Source organism: Cherax quadricarinatus, chromosome 33, assembly GCF_038502225.1.
Source record: "Cherax quadricarinatus isolate ZL_2023a chromosome 33, ASM3850222v1, whole genome shotgun sequence".
Taxonomy (NCBI): Eukaryota; Metazoa; Arthropoda; class Malacostraca; order Decapoda; family Parastacidae; genus Cherax; species Cherax quadricarinatus.
Window position 1 is genome coordinate 26608442 of NC_091324.1, and position 19981 is coordinate 26628422.

Consider the following 19981-nt stretch of genomic DNA (forward strand, 5'->3'; position numbering starts at 1 on the left):
GGGTGGGCAGTGTGGGCGGGGTGGACAGTGTGGGCGGGGTGGACAGTGTGGGCGGGGTTGGGTGGGCAGTGTGGGCGGGGTGGACAGTGTGAGTGGGGTTGGGTGGGCAGTGTGGGCGGGGTGGACAGTGTGAGTGGGGTTGGGTGGGCAGTGTGGGCGGGGTGGACAGTGTGAGTGGGGTTGGGTGGGCAGTGTGGGCGGGGTGGACAGTGTGAGCGGGGTTGGGTGGACAGTGTGGGAGGGTGGGCAGTGTGAGCGGGATTGGATGGGTGGTGTGGACAGTGTGAGAGGGGTTGGGTGGACAGTGTGGGCGGGGTTGGGTGGGCAGTGTGGGCTGGGTTGGGTGGGCAGTGTGGGTGGGGTTGGGTGGGCAGTGTGGGCGGGGTTGGGTGGGCAGTGTGGGTTGGGTGGGCAGTGTGGGTGGGGTGGACAGTGTGGGTGGGGTGGACAGTGTGAGCGGGGTTGGGTGGACAGTGTGGGCGGGGTTGGGTGGGCAGTGTGGGAGGGGTTGGGTGGGCAGTGTGGGCGGGGTGGACAGTGTGAGCGGGGTTGGGTGGACAGTGTGGGTGGGGTGGACAGTGTGAGCGGGGTGGACAGTGTGGGCGGGGTTGGGTGGGCAGTGTAGGCGGGGTGGGCAGTGTGAGCGGGGTTGGGTGGGCAGTGTGGGCGGGGTGGACAGTGTGGGCGGGGTTGTGTGGACAGTGTGGGCGGGGTGGACAGTGTGAGCGGGGTTGGGTGGGCAGTGTGGGCGGGGTTGGGTGGGCAGTGTGGGCGGGGTGGACAGTGTGAGCGGGGTTGGGTGGGCATTGTGGGCGGGGTTGGGTGGGCAGTGTGGGCGGGGTTGGGTGGGCAGTGTGGGCGGTATATAGGTGTATAATACTACCACCACCACTACCACCACCACTACCACCACAACTACCACCACCACTACCACAACCACTACCACCACCACTACCACCACCACCACTACCACCACCACTACCACCACCCCTACCACCACCACTACCACCACCACCACAACCACTACCACCACCACTACCACCACCACCACCACCACTACCACTACCACGACCACCACTACCACCACCACCACCACTACCACCACTACCACCACTACCACCACTACCACCACTACCACCACCACCAGAATTACTCACCTGGGTTGCACTGCGGATTATTCAGATTTATATCTAATATTTTGTTGGTTAGGAAAAATGATTGGAGCGACAGATGACGTAAATTAATTGATGTATCTGGTGGAGGGTCACTGTTACAGCTGTGAGGGGCAGTGCCATCTGTCTAGCAGAGGGTCACTGTTACAGCTGTGAGGGGCAGTGCCATCTGTCTAGCAGAGGGTCACTGTTACAGCTGTGAGGGGCAGTGCCATCTGTCTAGCAGAGTGTCACTGTTACAGCTGTGAGGGGCAATGCCATTTGTCTAGCAGAGGGTCGCTGTTACAGCTGTGAGGGGCAGTGCCATTTGTCTAGCAGAGTGTCACTGTTACAGCTGTGAGGGGCAGTGCCATTTGTCTAGCAGAGGGTCACTGTTACAGCTGTGAGGGGCAGTGCCATCTGTCTAGCAGAGTGTCACTGTTACAGCTGTGAGGGGCAGTGCCATCTATCTAGCAGAGGGTCGCTGTTACAGCTGTGAGGGGCAGTGCCATCTGTCTAGCAGTGTCATTGTTACACCTGTGAGGGGCAATGCCATCTGTAGAGCAGAGTGTCATTGCTACAACTGTGAGAGGCAGTGCCATCTGTCTAGCAGTATCACTGTTACAGCTGTGAGGGGCAATGCCATCTGTCTAGCAGAGTATCACTGTTACAGCTGTGAGGGGCAGTGCCATCTGTCTAGCAGAGGGTCACTGTTACAGCTGTGAGGGGCAGTGCCATCTGTCTAGCAGAGGGTCACTGTTACAGCTGTGAGGGGGCAGTACCATTTGTCTAGCAGAGGGTCACTGTTACAGCTGTGAGGGGCAGTGCCATTTGTCTAGCAGAGGGTCGCTGTTACAGCTGTGAGGGGCAGTGCCATTTGTCTAGCAGAGGGTCACTACTACAGCTGTGAGGGGCAGTGCCATTTGTCTAGCAGAGGGTCACTGTTACAGCTGTGAGGGGCAGTGCCATTTGTCTAGCAGAGGGTCACTGTTACAGCTGTGAGGGGCAGTGTCATTTGTCTAGCAGAGGGTCACTGCTACAGCTGTGAGGGGCAGTGCCATTTGTCTAGCAGAGGGTCACTGTTACAGCTGTGAGGGGCAGTGCCATCTGTCTAGCAGAGGGTCACTGTTACAGCTGTGAGGGGCAGTGCCATCTGTCTAGCAGAGGGTCACTGTTACAGCTGTGAGGGGCAGTGCCATCTGTCTAGCAGAGGGTCACTGTTACAGCTGTGAGGGGCAGTGCCATTTGTCTAGCAGAGGGTCACTGTTACAGCTGTTAGGGGCAGTGCCATTTGTCTAGCAGAGGGTCACTGTTACAGCTGTGAGGGGCAGTGCCATTTGTCTAGCAAAGGGTCACTGTTACATCTGTGAGGGGCAGTGCCATTTGTCTAGCAGAGGGCCACTGTTACAGCTGTGAGGGGCAGTGCCATCTGTCTAGCAGAGGGTCACTGTTACAGCTGTGAGGGGCAGTGCCATTTGTCTAGCAGAGGGTCACTGTTACAGCTGTGAGGGGCAGTGCCATCTGTCTAGCAGAGGGTCACTGTTACAGCTGTGAGGGGGCAGTGCCATCTGTCTAGCAGAGGGTCACTGTTACAGCTGTGAGGGGCAGTGCCATTTGTCTAGCAGAGGGTCACTGTTACAGCTGTGAGGGGCAGTGCCATTTGTCTAGCAGAGGGTCACTACTACAGCTGTGAGGGGCAGTGCCATTTGTCTAGCAGAGGGTCACTGTTACAGCTGTGAGGGGCAGTGCCATCTGTCTAGCAGAGGGTCACTGTTACAGCTGTGAGGGGGCAGTGCCATCTGTCTAGCAGAGGGTCACTGTTACAGCTGTGAGGGGCAGTGCCATTTGTCTAGCAGAGGGTCACTGTTACAGCTGTGAGGGGCAGTGCCATTTGTCTAGCAGAGGGTCACTACTACAGCTGTGAGGGGCAGTGCCATTTGTCTAGCAGAGGGTCACTGTTACAGCTGTGAGGGGCAGTGCCATTTGTCTAGCAGAGGGTCACTGTTACAGCTGTGAGGGGCAGTGTCATTTGTCTAGCAGAGGGTCACTGCTACAGCTGTGAGGGGCAGTGCCATTTGTCTAGCAGAGGGTCACTGTTACAGCTGTGAGGGGCAGTGCCATCTGTCTAGCAGAGGGTCACTGTTACAGCTGTGATGGGCAGTGCCATCTGTCTAGCAGAGGGTCACTGTTACAGCTGTGAGGGGCAGTGCCATCTGTCTAGCAGAGGGTCACTGTTACAGCTGTGAGGGGCAGTGCCATTTGTCTAGCAGAGGGTCACTGTTACAGCTGTTAGGGGCAGTGCCATTTGTCTAGCAGAGGGTCACTGTTACAGCTGTGAGGGGCAGTGCCATTTGTCTAGCAAAGGGTCACTGTTACATCTGTGAGGGGCAGTGCCATTTGTCTAGCAGAGGGCCACTGTTACAGCTGTGAGGGGCAGTGCCATCTGTCTAGCAGAGGGTCACTGTTACAGCTGTGAGGGGCAGTGCCATTTGTCTAGCAGAGGGTCACTGTTACAGCTGTGAGGGGCAATGCCATTTGTCTAGCAGAGAGTCACTGTTACATCTGTGAGGGGCAGTGCCATCTGTCTAGCAGAGGGTCACTTACAACTGTGAGGGGCAGTGCCATTTGTCTAGCAGAGGGTCACTGTTAGAGCTGTGAGGGGCAGTGCCATTTGTCTAGTAGAGGGTCACTGTTACAGCTGTGAGGGGCAGTACCATCTGTCTAGCAGAGGGTCACTGTTACAGCTGTGAGGGGCAGTGTCATTTGTCTAGCAGAGGGTCACTGTTACAGCTGTGAGGGGCAGTGCCATCTGTCTAGCAGAGGGTCACTGTTACAGCTGTGAAGGGCAGTGCCATCTGTCTAGCAGTGCCATTGTTACAGCTGTGAGGGGCAGTGTCATTTGTCTAGCAGAGGGTTACTGCTACAGCTGTGAGGGGCAGTGCCATTTGTCTAGCAGAGGGTCACTGTTACAGCTGTGAGGGGCAGTGCCATTTGTCTAGCAGAGGGTCACTGTTACAGCTGTGAGGGGCAGTGCCATTTGTCTAGCATAGGGTCACTGTTACAGCTGTGAGGGGCAGTGCCATCTGTCTAGCAGAGGGTCACTGTTACAGCTGTGAAGGGCAGTGCCATCTGTCTAGCAGTGTCATTGTTACAGCTGTGAGGGGCAGTGCCATCTGTCTAGCAGAGGGTCATTGTTACAGCTGTGATGGGAAGTGCCATCTGTCTAGCAGAGGGTCATTGTTACAGCTGTGATGGGAAGTGCCATCTGTCTAGCAGAGGGTTGCTGTTACAGCTACGACAGGTAGTGCCATCTGTCTACCGGAGGGTTGCTGTTACAGCTACGAGAGGCAGTGCCATCTGTCTAGCGAAGGGTTGCTGTTACAACTGTGAGGGACAGTGCTATTTGTCTAGCGACGGGTCACTGTTACAGGTGTGAGGGGACAGTGCCATCTGTTTGGATCTGAGGGAAAGGGGGGATGGGAGAGGAAGAGGGGGGGGCGTTCAGTTGATATAGGTAGTGCCACCTGCATTGATTTTATCAATGTCAATACATACACGGCACTGCACCGGTAACTTTTATCTAAGCCTTTAATACTTCCAGTAAGTCTGGAGTTACTAACACATGTTTTGACGAGGGTGTGACTTCCAGCAAGTCTGGAGTTACTATCACGTGTTTTGACGAGGGTGTGACTTCCAGCAAGTCTGGAGTTACTATCACGTGTTTTGACGAGGGTGTGACTTCCAGCAGCTTTGAAGTTATTAGCACTCAGCTGTTTTGACTAACAACAGGATCAGTTTCTAACACATTTCATAAAAACTTCTCGCAGATTACGGCTCCTAATACTCGGTTAACTCATATGTGCTATTTTAACTGTTAAGAAGGCAGGGAAACGTGCAGGGACACGTACAGGGACACATGCAGAGGGTGTACAGAAAAGTATACCTGAACTGAGCGAGCGAACATTAACAACCTAAGAGACACGAGGATCAGCTGAGACATAATAATGTCATGCAAAGCAACAAAGGGAATAGAATGACCAAAGGAAAGGCTGTTTTAGATGCTTAGAAGATCTAAGAACCATGGGACATAGATGATAACACACACACACACACGATGTAGTGGAGGCAGGATCCATACATAGCTTTAAGCAGAGGTATGATAAAGCTCACGGTTCAGGGAGAGTGACCTAGTAGCGATCAGTGAAGAGGCGGGGCCAGGAGCTAGGACTCGACCCCTGCAACCTCAACTAAGTGAGTACAACTAGGTGAGTACACACACACACACTCTAGTGCGTCCGCTGCCTAATTCTTCATCAATCAAGGTGAGGTAGCAGATGAAGGTGGTCAGGAGGAGCGGAAATTATGCGGATGTGAAGGGCACAAGGGACTTGTAAAAGCTACATGGGAGCTGCAGAAGCTACACCGGAGCTGCAGAAGCTACACCGGAGCTGCAGAAGCTACACCGGAGCTGCAGAAGCTACACCGGAGCTGCAGAAGCTACACCGGAGCTGCAGAAGCTACACCGGAGCTGCAGAAGCTACACCGGAGCTGCAGAAGCTACACCGGAGCTGCAGAAGCTACACCGGAGCTGCAGAAGCTACACCGGAGCTGCAGAAGCTACACCGGAGCTGCAGAAGCTACACCGGAGCTGCAGAAGCTACACCGGAGCTGCAGAAGCTACACCGGAGCTGCAGAAGCTACACCGGAGCTGCAGAAGCTACACCGGAGCTGCAGAAGCTACACCGGAGCTGCAGAAGCTACACCGGAGCTGCAGAAGCTACACCGGAGCTGCTGAAGCTACACCGGAGCTGCAGAAGCTACACCGGAGCTGCAGAAGCTACACCGGAGCTGCAGAAGCTACACCGGAGCTGCAGAAGCTACACCGGAGCTGCAGAAGCTACACCGGAGCTGCGGAAGCTACACTGGAGCTGCAGAAGCTACACCGGAGCTGCAGAAGCTACACCGGAGCTGCAGAAGCTACACCGGAGCTGCAGAAGCTACACCGGAGCTGCGGAAGCTACACCGGAGCTGCGGAAGCTACACCGGAGCTGCAGAAGCTACACCGGAGCTGCGGAAGCTACACCGGAGCTGCGGAAGCTACACCGGAGCTGCGGAAGCTACACCGGAGCTGCAGAAGCTACACCGGAGCTGCAGAAGCTACACCGGAGCTGCGGAAGCTACACCGGAGCTGCGGAAGCTACACCGGAGCTGCGGAAGCTACACCGGAGCTGCAGAAGCTACACCGGAGCTGAGGAAGCTACACCGGAGCTGCGGAAGCTCCACCGGAGCTGCGGAAGCTACACCGGAGCTGCTGAAGCTACACCGGAGCTGCAGAAGCTACACCGGAGCTGTGGAAGCTACACCGGAGCTGCGGAAGCTACACCGGAGCTGCGGAAGCTACACCGGAGCTGCAGAAGCTACACCGGAGCTGCAGAAGCTACACCGGAGCTGCGGAAGCTACACCGGAGCTGCGGAAGCTACACCGGAGCTGCGGAAGCTACACCGGAGCTGCGGAAGCTACACCGGAGCTGCGGAAGCTACACCGGAGCTGCAGAAGCTACACCGGAGCTGCAGAAGCTACACCGGAGCTGCAGAAGCTACACCGGAGCTGCGGAAGCTACACCGGAGCTGCAGAAGCTACACCGGAGCTGCGGAAGCTACACCGGAGCTGCAGAAGCTACACCGGAGCTGCGGAAGCTACACCGGAGCTGCAGAAGCTACACCGGAGCTGCAGAAGCTACACCGGAGCTGCAGAAGCTACACCGGAGCTGCAGAAGCTACACCGGAGCTGCGGAAGCTACACTGGAGCTGCAGAAGCTACACCGGAGCTGCAGAAGCTACACCGGAGCTGCGGAAGCTACACAGGAGATGAGAAAGGATAGGAAGCCCAAGTTTCACACAACTATAAAATTGCCTTTATGTCCTCCTGTGTACCAGACATCACATGTCTGTGTAACTATTACTGATGATGTCACCCGGCCATCAGTTGCTCACTCTTTATTATATACATATACATATATGAATAAACAGAAATAAGGATGGGGGGACTGAACCGTGGTCCTGGTATTGGAAGGTTCAGCGCTTTACCGATTTACACATATGCCGATGTATACATAGATATATGTGTATATGAGGAGCATGGTGAAAAAAACAAAATGCCCTAAAATATACATATATTTTTAAAAATCTTCTCGAATAACGCACACACACACACACACACACACACACACACACACACACACACACACACACACACACACACACACACACACACACACACACATTACACACACACACATTACACACACACACACATTACACACACACACACATTACATACACATTACACACACACACATTACACACACACACACACACATTACACACACACACATTACACACACACACACATTACACACACACACACACACATTACATACATATTACACACACACACACATAACACACACATTACACACACACACACACACACACACACACACCACACACACACACCATACACACACACACACCACACACACACACACACACACACACACACACACACACACACACACACACACACACACACACACACACAAAACTGGAGGACCAAGCAGGGATAACAGGGAAGGCACTACAATGGATCAGGGAATACTTGTCAGGAAGACAGCAGCGAGTCATGGTACGTGGCGAGGTGTCAGAGTGGGCACCTGTGACCAGCGGGGTCCCGCAGGGGTCAGTCCTAGGACCAGTGCTGTTTCTGGTATTTGTGAACGACATGACGGAAGGAATAGACTCTGAGGTGTCCCTGTTTGCAGATGACGTGAAGTTGATGAGAAGAATACACTCGATCGAAGACCAGGCAGAACTACAAAGGGATCTGGACAGGCTGCAGAACTGGTCCAGCAATTGGCTCCTGGAGTTCAATCCCACCAAGTGCAAAGTCATGAAGATTGGGGAAGGGCAAAGAAGGCCGCAGACGGAGTACAGTCTAGGGGGTCAGAGACTACAAACCTCACTCAAGGAAAAAGATCTTGGGGTGAGTATAACACCAGGCACATCTCCTGAAGCGCACATCAACCAAATAACTGCTGCAGCATATGGGCGCCTAGCAAACCTCAGAACAGCATTCCGACATCTTAATAAGGAATCGTTCAGGACCCTGTACACCGTATACGTTAGGCCCATATTGGAGTATGCGGCACCAGTTTGGAACCCACACCTAGCCAAGCACGTAAAGAAACTAGAGAAAGTGCAAAGGTTTGCAACAAGACTAGTCCCAGAGCTAAGAGGTATGTCCTACGAGGAGAGGTTAAGGGAAATCAACCTGACGACACTGGAGGACAGGAGAGATAGGGGGGACATGATAACAACATACAAAATACTGAGAGGAATTGACAAGGTGGACAAAGACAGGATGTTCCAGAGATTGGACACAGTAACAAGGGGACACAGTTGGAAGCTAAAGACACAGATGAATCACAGGGATGTTAGGAAGTATTTCTTCAGCCACAGAGTAGTCAGTAAGTGGAATAGTTTGGGAAGCGATGTAGTGGAGGCAGGATCCATACATAGCTTTAAGCAGAGGTATGATAAAGCTCACGGCTCAGGGAGAGTGACCTAGTAGCGATCAGTGAAGAGGCGGGGCCAGGAGCTCGGACTCGACCCCCGCAACCTCAACTAGGTGAGTACAACTAGGTGAGTACACACACACACACACATATATATATATATATATATATTTTATTATTATCACACTGGCCGATTCCCACCAAGGCAGGGTGGCCCAAAAAAGAAAAACTTTCACCATCATTCACTCCATCACTGTCTTGCCAGAAGGGTGCTTTACACTACAGTTTTTAAACTGCAACATTAACACCCCTCCTTCAGAGTGCAGGCACTGTACTTCCCATCTCCAGGACTCAAGTCCGGCCTGCCGGTTTCCCTGAATCCCTTCATAAATGTTACTTTGCTCACACTCCAACAGCACGTCAAGTATTAAAAACCATTTGTCTCCATTCACTCCTATCAAACACGCTCACGCATGCCTGCTGGAAGTCCAAGCCCCTCGCACACAAAACCTCCTTTACCCCTTCCCTCCAACCCTTCCTAGGCCGACCCCTACCCCGCCTTCCTTCCACTACAGACTGATACACTCTTGAAGTCATTCTGTTTCGCTCCATTCTCTCTACATGTCCGAACCACCTCAACAACCCTTCCTCAGCCCTCTGGACAACAGTTTTGGTAATCCCGCACCTCCTCCTAACTTCCAAACTACGAATTCTCTGCATTATATTCACACCACACATTGCCCTCAGACATGACATCTCCACTGCCTCCAGCCTTCTCCTCGCTGCAACATTCATCACCCACGCTTCACACCCATATAAGAGCGTTGGTAAAACTATACTCTCATACATTCCCCTCTTTGCCTCCAAGGACAAAGTTCTTTGTCTCCACAGACTCCTAAGTGCACCACTCACTCTTTTTCCCTCATCAATTCTATGATTCACCTCATCTTTCATAGACCCATCCGCTGACACGTCCACTCCCAAATATCTGAATACATTCACCTCCTCCATACTCTCTCCCTCAAATCTGATATTCAATCTTTCATCACCTAATCTTTTTGTTATCCTCATAACCTTACTCTTTCCTGTATTCACCTTTAATTTTCTTCTTTTGCACACCCTACCAAATTCATCCACCAATCTCTGCAGCTTCTCTTCAGAATCTCCCAAGAGCACAGTGTCATCAGCAAAGAGCAGCTGTGACAACTCCCACTTTGTGTGTGATTCTTTATCTTTTAACTCCACGCCTCTTGCCAAGACCCTCGCATTTACTTCTCTTACAACCCCATCTATAAATATATTAAACAACCACGGTGACATCACACATCCTTGTCTAAGGCCTACTTTTACTGGGAAAAAATTTCCCTCTTTCCTACATACTCTAACTTGAGCCTCACTATCCTCGTAAAAACTCTTCACTGCTTTCAGTAACCTACCTCCTACACCATACACTTGCAACATCTGCCACATTGCCCCCCTATCCACCCTGTCATACGCCTTTTCCAAATCCATAAATGCCACAAAGACCTCTTTAGCCTTATCTAAATACTGTTCACTTATATGTTTCACTGTAAACACCTGGTCCACACACCCCCTACCTTTCCTAAAGCCTCCTTGTTCATCTGCTATCCTATTCTCCGTCTTACTCTTAATTCTTTCAATTATAACTCTACCATACACTTTACCAGGTACACTCAACAGACTTATCCCCCTATAATTTTTGCACTCTCTTTTATCCCCTTTGCCTTTATACAAAGGAACTATGCATGCTCTCTGCCAATCCCTAGGTACCTTACCCTCTTCCATACATTTATTAAATAATTGCACCAACCACTCCAAAACTATATCCCCACCTGCTTTTAACATTTCTATCTTTATCCCATCAATCCCGGCTGCCTTACCCCCTTTCATTTTACCTACTGCCTCACGAACTTCCCCCACACTCACAACTGGCTCTTCCTCACTCCTACAAGATGTTATTCCTCCTTGCCCTATACACGAAATCACAGCTTCCCTATCTTCATCAACATTTAACAATTCCTCAAAATATTCCCTCCATCTTCCCAATACCTCTAACTCTCCATTTAATAACTCTCCTCTCCTATTTTTAACTGACAAATCCATTTGTTCTCTAGGCTTTCTTAACTTGTTAATCTCACTCCAAAACTTTTTCTTATTTTCAACAAAATTTGTTGATAACATCTCACCCACTCTCTCATTTGCTCTCTTTTTACATTGCTTCACCACTCTCTTAACCTCTCTCTTTTTCTCCATATACTCTTCCCTCCTTGCATCACTTCTACTTTGTAAAAACTTCTCATATGCTAACTTTTTCTCCCTTACTACTCTCTTTACATCATCATTCCACCAATCGCTCCTCTTCCCTCCTGCACCCACTTTCCTGTAACCACAAACTTCTGCTGAACACTTTAACACTACATTTTTAAACCTACCCCATACCTCTTCGACCCCATTGCCTATGCTCTCATTAGCCCATCTATCCTCCAATAGCTGTTTATATCTTTCCCTAACTGCCTCCTCTTTTAGTTTATAAACCTTCACCTCTCTCTTCCCTGATGCTTCTATTCTCCTTGTATCCCATCTACCTTTTACTCTCAGTGTAGCTACAACTAGAAAGTGATCTGATATATCTGTGGCCCCTCTATAAACATGTACATCCTGAAGTCTACTCAACAGTCTTTTATCTACCAATACATAATCCAACAAACTACTGTCATTATATATATATATATATATATATATATATATATATATATATATATATATATATATATATATATATATATATATATATATATATATATATATATATAATACACATAGTGGAAAGCCAAAAATAGTTGCCTTTACGTCATAAACGGTGATCATAATTACTTCCATCAACGGGAAATTCGCTGTTAATTACCATTGGTTTGACGGGGCTTCTGTTGCACCTATTACCTAAATTAGTCCACATTTCCGCTCTAAGCTGCATCAAGGGAAGTGTGTGTGTGTGTGTGTGTGTGTGTGTGTGTGTGTGTGTGTGTGTGTGTGTGTGTGTGTGTGTGTGTGCGTGTGTGCGTGTGTGCGTGTGTGTGTGTGTGTGTGTGTGTGTGTGTGTGTGTGTGTGTGTGTGTGTGCTCACCTATATATCCACTTGCAACGATCGAGTCTCAGACCCTGTATGTTTTTGTATGTGTACTCACCTATTTGTGGTTGCAGGGATCGAGTCATAGCTCCTGGCCCCGCCTCTTCACTGATTGCTACTAGGTCCTCTCTCTCCCTGCTCCATGAGCTTTATCAAACCTCGTCTTAAAACTATGTATAGTTCCTGCCTCCACTACCTGACTACTCTATGACTGAAGAAATACTTCCTAACATCCCTTTGATTCATCTGAGTCTTCAACTTCCAATTGTGGCCTCTTGTTTCTGTGTCCCATCTCCTGTGTGTGGTTTCAGTAACTGAGTCTCAGCTCCTGGCCCCTCTCAACTTGCCGCTTGCCAGATCCACTCCCTCCTAGCGTTATGGGCTCTATCGTACCTGCTCTTAAAACTATGTATGGAGCCTGCCTCCGCCATTTCATGGACATTGTGGAAAATTACATTTATCTGAATGTATCATTATATACATAACAGTAAATGAACATAGATAATTATTATTTATCAGTTAGACAAGCAGGAATTTGGGACACCTAGGTCGCAAAAATGTCCCCCTTCGATACCTACCACTGTCATATCCACAAGTTGCTCTGGACCTATTAATTAAATGAATTATACATCTCCAGGAATACTGGTAATATATAAATTTGTGGACTGTATATTAAAATTAAAAAAAGGATTATATATACACACATTTATATAACAGAAGGAAAATATCTTAATATCACTCACCAATTTGACTGGAGATTAATGTGTATCATACTCAGTAAACCTCACTTTCTATCTATGAAAATAACACTGGCCAGGTAACTACATAAGACTTATCTGAGGTTCCTGGAGCTGTCTTGTCCAGTCGCCTGATATCTCAAGTTATGCAGGAATGCACATCCAACAATTTCGCCTCCTATTTGAGAGGTGTCAGCCCAATTTTAACCTCTTCCCATTATACACGACATTTGTTACTCCCATTCAAACAAAATGGCGACTGTCCCTTCTCCCCAGGCTCAGTTTCCCATTTTCTATGAAATAAATGTTATTAAATACAGTATGGCCATCTATATACATATAAATACTGAATTTCTGGAAAATATATACAGTATTTTCCACAGACATCATTCCACTTTCCGACTACATCCATGTGTCTCACCTGTGTCTTTAACTTCCAGTTGTGTCCCTCAGCACCTGTTTCTCGCCTCTTAGATAGCCTGTCCCTGTCTATACACTACCCATGAATATTTTGCATGAAGGCTTGAGCCTCTCTCTGCTAGGGCTACACACAATCTGAGCCTCTCTCTGCTAGGGCTACACACAATCTGAGCCTCTCTCTGCTAGGGCTACACACAATCTGAGCCTCTCTCTGCTAGGGCTACACAATCTGAGCCTCTTTCTGTTAGGGCTACACACAATCTGAGCCTCTCTCTGTTAGGGCTACACACAATCTGAGCCTCTCTCTGTTAGGGCTACACACAATCTGAGCCTCGCTCTGTTAGGGCTACACACAATCTGAGCATCTTTCTGTTAGGGCTACACACAATCTGAGCCTCTCCCTGTTAGGGCTACACATAATCTGAGCCTCTCCCTGTTAGGCTACACGGAATCTACCCCTCAAGGAAGGTTCCTTGATGTTGGTGAGGGGCTCTTGATTTAGGGAATTGGATCAGTGCTCCAGTTCCCCGAATTAAGCCTGAATGCCTTCCACATCCCCCCCCCAGGTGCTGTATAATCCTCCGAGTTTAGCGCTTCCCCTTGATTATAATAATAATAATACACAGAATCTAAGACTCTGTTAGGCTACACATTCTGAGCCTCTGGTAGGGTTACACACAATCTGAGCCTCTCCCTGCTAAGCTACATAAATCTGAGCCTCTCCCTGCTAGGCTACACACAATCTGAGCCTCTCCCTGCTAGGCTACACACAATCTGAGCCTCTCCCTGCTAGGCTACACACAATCTGAGCCTCTCCCTGCTAGGCTACACACAATCTGAGCCTCTCCCTGCTAGGCTACACACAATCTGAGCCTCTGCCTGCTAGGCTACACACAATCTGAGCCTCTCCCTGCTAGGCTACACACAATCTGAGCCTCTCCCTGCTAGGCTACACACAATCTGAGCCTCTCCCTGCTAGGCTACACACAATCTGAGCCTCTCCCTGCTAGGCTACACACAATCTGACCCTCTCCCTGCTAGGCTACACACAATCTGAGCCTCTCCCTGCTAGGCTACACACAATCTGACCCTCTCCCTGCTAGGCTACACACAATCTGAGCCTCTCCCTGCTAGGCTACACACAATCTTATTATCTATTTATTTCTATTTAAGTAATGATTCACGAAATCGTAGTAACTGTAAACACATCACTAACCAGACGGGGCTTGAACCCCGCCTGGTCAGTGATTGTATAGATTTATGGGCGATTAAGTTAAATTCGTGGGGAAGCGCTAAACCATCACGATTCATACAATACCTGGGACATTGGTAGGAAATTCAATTTGCGCCACGTGCACGGTAGCTCCATTTCCCTTGGATCAGAACTTAACCGGCGGGAAAAATAGAAGGAAATCCGTTTTGATCTGCCTGTAAATAGCATTATGGCGCTTCCCTGAAGACACCAGCTGTATATACACTCATATACGCCGAGTTGTGCTTCTCAGTATACAGAAATACACACCTGTCAGTGTATAATCTGAGAAATACACATTTAATACAGTATATACACTTGAAAACTAGAGGCGACGGACTCAACTTTTTTTGGCGCCAGAAGTATGGATATACATAACTGACTCAAGACAGTTATTTGAGCAAGTTTACACCTACTTACCTCTTCTATGATGTCCAGGTGCCTTCCTGAGGCTGCAACACCTAAGTATATACAACACAGCTCCCGGTATCCAAGATAATTCGCATATTTTACGTAAAACACTTGAAGAGAAACATCGTCAAGCCTCGTACACCAGCTGATCACCACTGACTCGTGTACCAACAACACCACTCTCACTAGTACTGTATTATTATTAGTAGTAGTAGTAGTATTGAAATTATATTATAATTATTATTATTATTATTATTAGTATTATTATTATTAGTATTAGTATTTTCTTGCTATTATTATTAACATTATTATTATTATTATTATTATTATTATTATTGCTGCTTTTATTGTTTTTATTGCTATTATTATTATAGTTATTGCTGTTATTATAATTATTATTATAATTATTAACATTATTATTATTATTATTTCTTGCTAATGTTATTAACATTATCATTATTATTATTATTATTATTATTATTATTATTATTATTATTATTATTATAAAGTTGAACTTGCGAGGGGAAAGATTAATTTGAGCACAAGGATTGGTGAAGGTTTGAACTTTCATGTACTAAGTCTCTGTTTCTGACATTAGAAGATAAGACTGAAGCACTGCAGGGGGCCTACTGGCCCATGCTAGGGAACTTCAATTAACTTGACAATATTAATTGTTCTACTTACCACTTTATTTACTCTCCTACTAGACAGTCTTAACACACACACACACACACACACACACACACACACACACACACACACACACACATACACACACACACACACAAAAGCTAGAGGACCAGGCACACATAACAGGAAAGGCACTGCACTGGATCAGAGAATATCTGACAGGGAGGCAACAACGAGTCATGGTACGCGACGAGGTGTCAGAGTGGGCGCCTGTGACAAGCGGGGTTCCACAGGGGTCAGTCCTAGGACCTGTGCTGTTCTTGGTATACGTGAACGACATAACGGAAGGGATAGACTCAGAAGTGTCCTTGTTTGCAGACGATGTGAAGTTAATGAGAAGAATCGAATCGGACGAGGATCAGGCAGGACTACAAAGAGATCTGGACAGGCTACAAGCCTGGTCCAGCAACTGGCTCCTTGAATTTAACCCTGCCAAATGCAAAGTCATGAAGATTGGGGAAGGGCAAAGAAGACCGCAGACACAATATAGTTTAGATGGCCAAAGACTGCAAACCTCACTCAAGGAAAAAGATCTGGGGGTGAGTATAACACCGAGCATATCTCCTGAGGCGCACATCAATCAGATAACTGCTGCAGCATACGGGCGCCTGGCAAACCTACGGATAGCGTTCCGATACCTCAGTAAGGATTCGTTTAAGACTCTGTACACCATCTACGTCAGGCCCATACTGGAGTATGCAGCACCAGTTTGGAATCCACACCTAGTCAAGCACGTCAAGAAATTAGAGAAAGTGCAAAGGTTTGCAACAAGACTAGTCCCAGAGCTACGGGGATTGTCCTATGAAGAAAGGTTGAGGGAAATCGGCCTGACGACACTGGAGGCCAGGAGGGTCAGGGGAGACATGATAACGACATATAAAATACTGCGCGGAATAGACGAGGTGGACAAAGACGGGATGTTCCAGAGATGGGACACAGACACAAGAGGTCACAATTGGAAGTTGAAGACTCAGATGAATCAAAGGGATGTTAGGAAGTATTTCTTCAGTCATAGAGTAGTCAGGCCATGGAATAGCCTAGAAAGTGATGTGGTGGAGGCAGGAACCATACATAGTTTTAAGGCGAGGTATGATAGAGCTCATGGGGCAGGGAGAGAGAGGACCTAGTAGCAATCAGCGAAGAGGCGGGGCCAGGAGCTGTGACTCGACCCCTGCAACCACAAATAGGTGAGTACAAATAGGTGAGTACACACACACAAACACACACACACACACACACACACACACACACACACACACACACACACACACACATACACACACATACACACGCATGCACATACAACAGGCCTAGTGTCTAATCGACATGTGCCTAGGACCAAATGGTAACTAACTAACAAGCAAAAAAAAAAGCATCTCAGCAACGAGAAAAATGTTTCATTAATGAGCTAACGGATGAGTCAGATTTATGAAGGAATAATCAAGAAGCAGCCATCAGCGGGTCAGTAAGTCAACAGGTCAGATAGAGAGAGAGAGACAGACAGAGAAGACAGTGAGAGAGAGAGAGAGTTGCATTAGGTCAGTGTTGACAGTATGACAGTGTTGTTAGTGAAGGTTCCTGGTGTGTAGTTGAGCTGGTCACTTTTGGTGCTGAGTTCTTATTCTAGGTTTATGTCCGCTTATGTTTGTGATTTTAACAATTCTATCTCACCTCGACCTTAGTACTGGTCCATCTTCCTGTCGTCACTAAATATAGAATCACGTACACAAACAAATGCTATATATATAATAAAATAAACGAATGTTAGCGATATAGAAGCAAATACTGTGGATAAAAACAACTGGTGGTCAAGCAGGCAGGTGTCAGTAACTCCCTGCAGGAACACACATTTTTAGACAACTTAATTTTTTTTCAGTTCATTTTCCAGCTGCAACATTTCCTGCATATTAAAAAGCTCCTGGAAGGTTGCATGTTAGTCCTTGTTGATCCATGTTGGCTCATGTTGGTCCATGTTAGTCCATTTTGGTTCATGGTCCATAGTCCATCTTGGTCCGTGTTGGTCCATGGTCCATGTTGGTTCATGGTCGATGTTGGTCCATAGTACATGGTTCATGTTGGTTCATGTTGGTCCATGTTAGTCCATGCTGGTCTATGTTGTGATGCTGTGACTCGTCTTGAGTATGACTCATACAAAGCAACAACTGGAGGTGACTCATACAGAACAACTGGAGGTGACTCATACAGAACAACTGGAGGTGACTCATACAGAACAACTGGAGTCACAGTTATCTTAAGGAAACCACTATCTTGGAGTCACAGTTATCTTAAGGAAACCACTATCTTATAACACCTATGAACTCTAATATTTCTGAGATTTTTATCACGATAAACAATGTAAAAAGTGGAGAGTATTGGTAGTAAACTGAACTGTGAAAATAATAACTTACTCTTATTACAAAATTAAAATATTAACGACGGAGTTATGTATTATCACATTGTTTAGCTGTTATCAGTTATAGGGTGTCTGCCCTCGCTGCTCGGTCCTAGACTACACCTGATTAACAGTCTAATAAATCAGACTTGGCGCTGACCGCACACTTATGTATGAAGGGAGGGTGTTGAGGTAGCTCAACATGGTGCCTCTTCTTTTCACTGTGTGTATTTTGCACGGTATGACGAGCCTCTTGCTGATTTAGGACCAATCCTTCCAAAATTTTCCAGGTGTAAGTTCTGTATCTTTCTCGTCTATGTTCCGGGACTTACAGTTCGAGGGACTTCAGGCGTTCCCAGTAATTTAAGTCTATATGAGGAGTGTAATTTCTCTGTACATTCTTCACATTTGCCCTCATCAGTGACTCACGAAATCGCTGGTATGCACTTCACCTGTTAGAAACCTGTAATTGTCGTCACAGTTGGGTTAATCTTATTTGGTTAGAATGGTACAGAGCTTAGAACACTGGCCTGCTAATTTCAAGACTGCTTCTTAATGGGGTTCGAACTCAGCCCTTTGTGTATGTTTATTTAGGTTGCCAATCTTTAGTCTGATTAATGGCTCACCGACCAAAGAGTCGAAGTGTCACCTTAGCATTTCAATAATTTCTTTGTTGTTTTCAGTGTTGGTCTCATTACCTCTGAGCTACTGCTGGAAATAGAAGAAAAAATGAAAACACTTTTACAAACAGACCTTTCTTGTAATTACGAATTGCTGAAGAAAACAAACGAATGTGTAAAAGAACACCAAACTGAGGTAAAGTTTGCATGGGAAAAACACATTGTCTCTTGTGAGAGTCGAGGTGCTAGGCAGGTCAGGTGACAAGGTGAGCAGGTGTGGGGGGACAGATGTGATGAGGTGTGGGGCAGGTATAGGAAGCAGGTGTGGAGGACTGGTGTATGGGACTAATACAGGTGTGATTGGGCTGTGACCTGGTCACATGTAAGGAGATGTGACTGAGTATCAACTACCAACCTTAGCTGTCATCATTCTCTACCACCTGCTGATACCATTATCAGTTACCAACATTTAATAAATCCCATCTGTCATCAACCTTGGCCGCCACTACCCAGTTCCACCTGCTGCCACCATTATTACCTGCCACTACTAATAGTATACTGGCATCTCTTGTGCCTCACAGCTATTAATTTCTCTTCAGTTTTTAATTGCATCACCTTGAACACAAAAGATGTCGATAAAAGAGATAATTATTTGGGTGAGTGGGTGGGAGGAGTGAAATGATGAGGCAAGGAAGGAGGGAAGAGGAGAGGAGAAAGACGAAGAGGAAGGGAGAGGATGGTGGATATACTTCGTCTGACTGACACTGATGCCTTCATCTTGGCCCTGACTGACACTGATGCCTTCATCCTGACTCTGAATAACACTGATGTCTCCATCCTGGTTCTGACTAACACTGATGTCTCCATCCTGGTTCTGACTAACACTGATGTCTCCATCCTGGTTCTGACTAACAATGATTTCTCCATCCTGGTTCTAACTAACAATGATGTCTCCATCCTGGTTCTAACTAACAATGATGTCTCCATCCTGGTTCTAACACTGATGTCTCCATCCTGGTTCTAACACTGATGTCTCCATCCTGGTTCTAACACTGATGTCTCCATCCTGGTTCTAACACTGATGTCTCCATCCTGGTTCTAACTAACACTGATGTCTTCATCCTGGCTGCAATGTAGAAGCGATGACTGAATCAATGAGAAAATCTGACAGTTGCCAGCAGCCTGACTAACGAGCGACAGATCCTCAATTAGCGGCCGGAGGATCAAGCCTAAACCAGTCTCTGGGTTGAACGACTCACACGGCTTCAACACTAATGACGTGAAAAACAATGGAAAACACGAGACGTAATATATTTCAAATACGTCAGAACATACATTAACGTGCAGTTAAAATTATAGGATGAAATTACTATTACAGATCACAATTTCAACCTTCAGACTTCCATAGATTAATTTAAAGAAGTGTGTTACACTGTGAAGTGTGTGGTTACAGCTTCTTCTTCAAGTAGTGGCGAGTTGGTAGGTGTTTGGTAGCCTGGGACCCCTGTCTTCGGTGGGTAGAGTAGACAGATGTGTGTGTGTGTGTGTGTGTGTGTGTGTGTGTGTGTGTGTGTGTGTGTGTGTGT

General features: G+C 47.5%; 1 protein-coding gene across 3 annotated transcripts in view; it reads left to right on the forward strand.

Moving 5' to 3' along the window:
• Window positions 1-19981, forward strand: part of ktub (Tub domain-containing protein ktub) — a 435417-nt gene that overhangs the window by 344178 nt on the left and 71258 nt on the right. The gene's annotated exons all lie outside the window — the stretch shown is intronic.